Here is a 7,134-nt window from a genome sequence, read left to right as displayed (position 1 = left end):
GACCTAATCTCTTGTTCTTTTAAGGACACAGGCAGTTCTTTCTTTCAAGCTTTTTAACTCCTGAACTGACCAATTGATAGGAGGAAGATCTAGTAATTTGCTTTTCTCATAGCAGAAGGGATCGACCAAGGAAATTTCATCATCATCTACATCTGTCACATCAATATCCACCTTGAAGTCTATTACCTGCCTTACTGTAAGCCGCATCCAATCTCTCTTCCTGACTTCGAAATCATTTTCACAATCCTCCTAGAAGTCCTCTAGAGTCGAAAAGTGACCGAAGCTGGGGTTTTGCTTTAAGTCATTAACTGCATAGCCTTTACTAAATTCATAGTATAAGGATGCAAATTTATTGTGGCAATGGATCTCTCTATATTCCTCACATCTGATGTTGTATCACAGCTATAATATCTGATGCCAATAGAAAAAGGTATTTCATCTATCCTCCTGTTCTTGCAAAGTTTATTGATTTGACTAATCTACCTGCACATTTCAATCAAGAGCAATTTATCATCAATGAATCTACGTAGCATTACGGGACACCCATCATAGGCAACTAACCTAATATTAGTGAACTTTGGGAGCTATATGAAAACACTTCCATATTTTTGTACTTTCATCATTGCTTCTGGTGAAATTATGAGTCCCATGTTTCCCTGAATTTCTCTTACAGTCAACATTGTGAATGCATCATTCACTCTTCTAAAATGGTGCAAGCTATTGTCATATTGTAGCTAAGGAAGGTGATTGTAAATAATAGTCATATCATCATATATACCCTGTCAGTTAAGCCCTGGACAACTTTTGGTACTTGCAATATCATAGAAAACGTATGAAGTCATGTAGAAGCAATCATTTTCCTGAAGTTCCATGAGTTGCGTATGCAATGAATCATTGATAATTTCCACCCAATCAATGTGTTGCTTCCCTTTGTAGACCATGTTAATAAATAGGAACATCCAACCTTCGAACTCATGTGAATCCCGAAGTCCTATTAACCTACTTAATAGAGTTACCATGTTTGCTACATCTTCCTTTAACAATGATTTGTGGATGGATTTGGCTAGTTGAGATTTCCCTTTCCTTGGTTGCAAGAGCCATGACTTAGAAACAGTGTTTAAACACTGAGTTTGATTCACCATATAGTACTCCTTAGCAGTTCTTAGATTGATGTTGACATATTGCACTTTGGTAGATAGTCGAAAGGTAATGGCAATAGAAACAAGGTCCAAATGGACAATAACATTATCATTTGATGAAATGACTTCCTTGGTATTCAGATGATAGGCTTTCATGCATTCCAATACTAGATCGAGGTACTATGCCAAAATGGGATGCCCTCCTACTTGAGCTAGGTTGCTTTCCAATATCTTTCCAGCCAAAGGGGTCCTCTCCTCACTCTCAAGAGATGACCAAAAATCTTGAAGGAAAAAACTTCCTAAAATGGTATCACCAATGTCTAGAAGTGTACTTTTTAAAATGGAACCATAGTCTAGCCTTTGATATTTGTATTTCATGGTTTGATTATTGATCTTTTTCTCAATTACACCAAATGTCTTCAACCTCGCATTGCCTCTTTATTTTCGGCTTCAAAGTGATAAACCAGACATTCTATCAAATAGATGTGTCAACATTATTGCATAATATCTTAATTAATCCTTGACTATCATTTGATCAAACAATTTGGTGACATTCTCTACAGTTCCACATTTTGCATATATGCAGCTTGCCACTATGCATTTGACTGAGAATCACCATGTTTTGGAGCTCGTATTAGGCATTCATATGGTTATCGATGAAGATCATTCAGTCACATCCACTAGTTGTATAGGACTTGGTTCACATTCCAATAGTGCATTTCATCAAACAGGTCAAGTTCAGTCCCATGTATTGCCTATGCTCTCCATTACATGTCATGGATTAGAAAATGAATCCCTTTCTGCGCATGGAGTTGAAGAGGTTGTTCTTAATGCATTTGCATTAACTATTGCAAGCTGGAAAATGCAAGAAGACTGCAGGTAAGAGTAAAGGCATTTATCCAAAATGTTTACATGCTAGTTTCTTCACTCCACGTCTGTCCAAACTCAAGGAGTAGGTGTTTGGATGACTCAAGACTTGAACTTTGATGGCGCAGAGTTGCAATATCTCTAATTTTTATTGGGAGTTACGGGCCTTCCAAACAGTTTGCATGTAGTGCCTTGCTTACAAATCTGATTCGCTTGCTTTATGCTGCTCCTCTGCACTCCATAAAACTTGAGTTATTTTGCATATTATAGGGCTCCTTTATTATGTTTATGCCCACATTTAAATCGACTTCTTTCTCTTCAAAACCTGAGCAAGCTTCAAGAGAAAACTCTAGTCCATAATACAGCTCCAATGGGACCACTTGTCTCCACGACACTTTGAAATTTCATCATCACAACCAAACTGCAATACATTATTACATAAATTGTGTACATACACCAAACGTGTGTTGCACAGCTTTGACTGTATGAAGGAATTCTTATAGACTTCTTAAATTATTGCCTTGGAAATTTTCACTAGCGTTCTTTGATTCCCACGTTCATGCAAATGGTGAATTTGATTCATGTGGAGAGTTGGTGATTGTTGGTAAGTTTCCTTTAGGCACAAAAAATCCTCTATCAATCTATAACATCTGTTGCTTTACTGGATTTGAAAACCCCATGTTGCTACAAATAAACTATTAGAGTGTTATTCCCATGTAGAGCTATGACAACGTATTGGTCAATCACCTTATTATTTCAGGTTGCATCTCTAGATTGAGTATCCTATAAATTTATGAGTTTTCATTATGAATGATCATGGACCACCCATATACCCAATCCTTCATCAAGAAATTCAAGACGTTAATAACCACCTCAAAAATGCATATTTTGAACTTGAATATTAACCTCTTTTTAAGAGGTTAATGGTTAATGATTTGTTTCAAAATACGTGTTTTGACCCATGAACCTTAACCTTTTGAGAGGTTAAAGATGGGGGAGAGAATACGTAATTTTGGAGAGGTTAATTAACCACTTCCAAAATACGTAATTTGAAGCTTAACCTTAACCTTTTGAGAGGTTAATGGTTAATGATAAAATTGAAAATACATATTTTTGGGTCTCTCCATTAACCTGTGATAACTTTGGACTTAGAAGCTGGATTTTAAAAATTCAAAGTGTTGGGCGGAGCTGGGAACAAGCTGGAGATATTGAAAGGCATAGTTTCTTAAAAACTCTAAGAGTAAGTGACCAATTTAATGCTTTAAATGAGGCAAATTTAAAAAACAACCATAGCTCAGAAATTGAGACAATTTTGATAACTGGGCAACATGTAGGAATCCATACTTAGCATCTATGCTCTCATATCTACAACTTTGCAACAAAGATAACTTACCTAAACTAGCATGCTTGCAAATATCTAAAAAGTCTTACAAAAATCGATCTCTTCCATGAAAATGGATCTAGATATTAAATTATATATTTTCCACTAACTACATGTTTGTGTGAAACTAAAAACACCAATGCATCCAATAGATACTAGCAGACTTATTGGATGACAATGTGCATGATAGAAACTAGGGTATCAACTAGACACTTAAATAAAACATATCCATCTAACCTAAAAAATGTACAAAATGAACACAAAATTAAATTATTTGTGGTATACTTGTTCTAGTGCCTCAGGATTCTCTATTGGAGATCATAGCTCCTCCATTTGTAATAGATGAAAATCTTTTCTATGAGATATATTTGTTTCTCTTTGTGACAAACACAACAAATACCCTCATCCCGAATAGGCTTATTTTTTAAGTATAAAGTCAATATTTCTCCCATTTTTCAAATGATTTGTGGAAAACTTATTTTAAACTCTTGTACCTTTCTATTTTAAACCTAGGAGAAAACTCATGATACCAGCAGGCTTATTAGATTACAATGTGCATGATAGATACTAGTGTATCAACTAGACACTTAAACAAAACATATAGGCCTAACCTAAAAAAATGTAAAAAATGAACACAAAATCAAATAATTTGTGTTGTACCTATTCTAGTGGTTCATAATTATCTATTGGAGATCATAGCTCCTCCATTTATAGTGGATTCAAATCTTGTCTATGAGGCATATTCATTTATCTTTGTGATAAACACAATAAATACCCTCATCGTGAATAGGCTTATTTTTTAAGTGTAAAGTCAATCTTTGCCCATTTTTAAAGTTGTGATGTGCATGAATTTGTGTAGCATGCTAACATCCCAATATCTTGTGAGATTCAAACAAGAATTGCTCATAAAATGTTCACTTGCTATGCACCTTGTGGCCAATAGTGTTTTTAACATATCTTTTCACCCATTCCAAGTAGCAAGAACCTTTTCCTTACTCATCTTTTGAATTCAAGGAGAATCTCTCTCTCTCTCTCTCTCTCTCTCTCGCTCTCTCTCTCTCTCTCTCTCTCACACACACACACACACACATGGTAATACTCTCCTGCACTGCATATCACTAAATGATCATGTCATGATAAGGGTTCTCATCCACCTAGTTTGTGACTATCTATGGAAGTGGGAACACCATAACAATGTTTTGACGAAGGCAAGACCCTTTGGAGCCCCCCAGCACTTTTATGTCTTTTTATGTCTCTATGTGTGCAGAAAAACTAGTTGAGCGAACTATAATCTTCGATATGGAAATTTGCTACATCTTTCTATAAAGACAAAAATATAGACATGCAAATTTCCTTGCAATTTGTTTGCATTTTGGGCTATAGGTAAGTTGTCTAGTATAATAATGTTTTTTTTTTTTAACTTTTTCATTTTCCTAATCTCAACCATTTTAATTGTATTGTATTTCTATATTCTAAAGCATTTTCAATTTTATGCTATATTAATTTTAGTATAAAATCAAGTTTTTAGCATTTCGTTACTAACTCACTTGTGCATTTTAACATTGAGATAATAAAGGGCTATTTGTGTTAGAAATATTTAGAATAATTAAGGGGGGTTGAATCAGTTATTCTAAACATTTCTAACAATTGGTATCAGAGTTGAATGAAGGAGAGTAGGCAAGAATGTGTGTGAGGTGCGTACAGAAGAAGGTTGATCAAAAATGCACAAGTGTGAGAGAGTGAATGCAAAGCTAAAGGAGATTGCTTATGTAGATGTTATTGATATTAATAAGTGAAATCTGAGAAGATGGAAAAAGTGTTGTTAAAAGGAGAGGATTGATTACTTAAAGGGTTGTCAAGCTAATCAGAAACAAAGATGACTATGGAGAGCTTATCAGTGAATCAGCACATGAACCGAACAGAGATCTAAACTTGCAAAGTGAGTTGTAATCATACAGATCAAAACCCTATTGTTTTCTTTCTAATCATTGTAAACAGTTTATATTGAAGTCCTTTTAAAAGAGGTTGACCTAAAAGCCATTTGAAGGACTTAACAATCTTTGTAAATCCTTGAACAAGGTGACATTCTAAATGGAATGATCAAAGTCCTCTGACAAGGCCACTCCTAACATGGTGATTAAATCATCTAACCCAAGTCACATTTCACATTGTGTATTGTAAGCCTTTAATGGGGTTGGCTCCTAACAGAGCTCACTTCGAAAGAGTGAAAATTGGTGACATGATGCTGGCGATTTTTCCCAAATTGGGTTTCCACATAAAATCCTAGTGTCAAACTTGTGTTGAATTCTTTAAATGTTTTACATTTGGTAAAGTTTATATTCAACAAAGTATGTTATGTTTGAGACAGTAATTTTGTTTATCAATACAGTAAGACCAAGCAACAGCAAGATAAGTAGAACAATGAGTATTTTATATTTAATTGTTCAAATGGTACTTTTGGACATTGAGTAACTAAGGGCTGACACAAATACTCGTACCTTGCTTATCATTCCTTTTTGGACATTACCAACTTGGCAAGGATGACTAAGGTTCGTTCCTGGTATACCCAAGCCACTATCTTACTGAGCCTGATCGAGATTGACATCGATCATCTTCCGCCATAACAATTCTCCTTGGATGCTCCCTCTCATCTCCTCCCTTCTTGACAAGAGTTGAATGGACACGTTAGACTCAACATTTACCAACAATACATCTCCATGACTTGGATCAACCCTCCTGGTGGTTTACGCCCTCATATGGCCTTCTACACACGGCACTTTCTAGAGACACATGATGGTATTATTGTTCGTCCCTCATACTTGAGTCAAAATTTGTGTCATGCCCTCTACATAGCCCTAAGGTCTTTTAGAGTTGGATCACACCGACTTCGTTGCCAGACTGATCACTAGCTGACCAGAGAGGAATGAGTGTGTGGCCTTTGCACCATATTTGAGACTGAGACTGAGACCCACTTTATCTTCTAGTGCCCCATCTACTATGAGATCAGAAGTAGGTTCCACTTCCTATTCAGAGATTGCATATCCCTATCAGTTTTTTTTAGCTACTCTAACCAATAGTGCTTAGCACTCTACCTCCGGGAGACCTCCTAGCTCAAAGAACACACTTTACAGATCTTGTTTCCTCAGGGCCAAAACTCGAATCAGCTCATCACTTACTTCTTTCCTTCCATCCCACTTCCAGGGACATGAAATGACCACATACACTCATCTCTGAACACACCAGATCAATCAGACCACAGCGTGGGATCCTCAGACAACAACACCCTATCCCCTCTACTACATAGAGATAGAGACGAAGTCAAGCCTTGACCCTTGGTCATCTTGGGCCTTATCCCTTTGTGTGATATTTCTTTGTATTAAGAAAGGATTGATGATCTTTCTCTCTCTCTTCTTGTTGTTTCCTTTTTTCTTGCTTTCCTATTTGGTGTTATTTCTCTGGATGCCTTTTGGCGCTCCTACTGTTTCATTCTTCTATGCATTTTTGTATCTTTTAGTCCCTTAGACCCGTGTTGGTCTCTTGCTGGATATTAATATCATTATCTTATCTTATTTTAATAAGGGAATTGCTTCTAAAGACTTCTCCATATAAATATTCTCTTCTGAGATGACCTAGTAGAGTTTCTTGTACTCTTATGTTGTAGATTTGTGCCTCTTTGTAATAGCTAGTTTAAGCTCATGGAGAGGTTGAATCTTCACATGAAAAATCCACATTAAGGCAATTCACTTT

This window comes from Cupressus sempervirens, chromosome 7 (assembly GCF_028749045.1).
Source record: "Cupressus sempervirens isolate cs-2001-9-10 chromosome 7, ASM2874904v1, whole genome shotgun sequence".
NCBI classification, from domain to species: domain Eukaryota; kingdom Viridiplantae; phylum Streptophyta; class Pinopsida; order Cupressales; family Cupressaceae; genus Cupressus; species Cupressus sempervirens.
The sequence above is the reverse complement of the archived record's forward strand: the minus strand, read 5'-3'. Positions refer to the sequence as shown.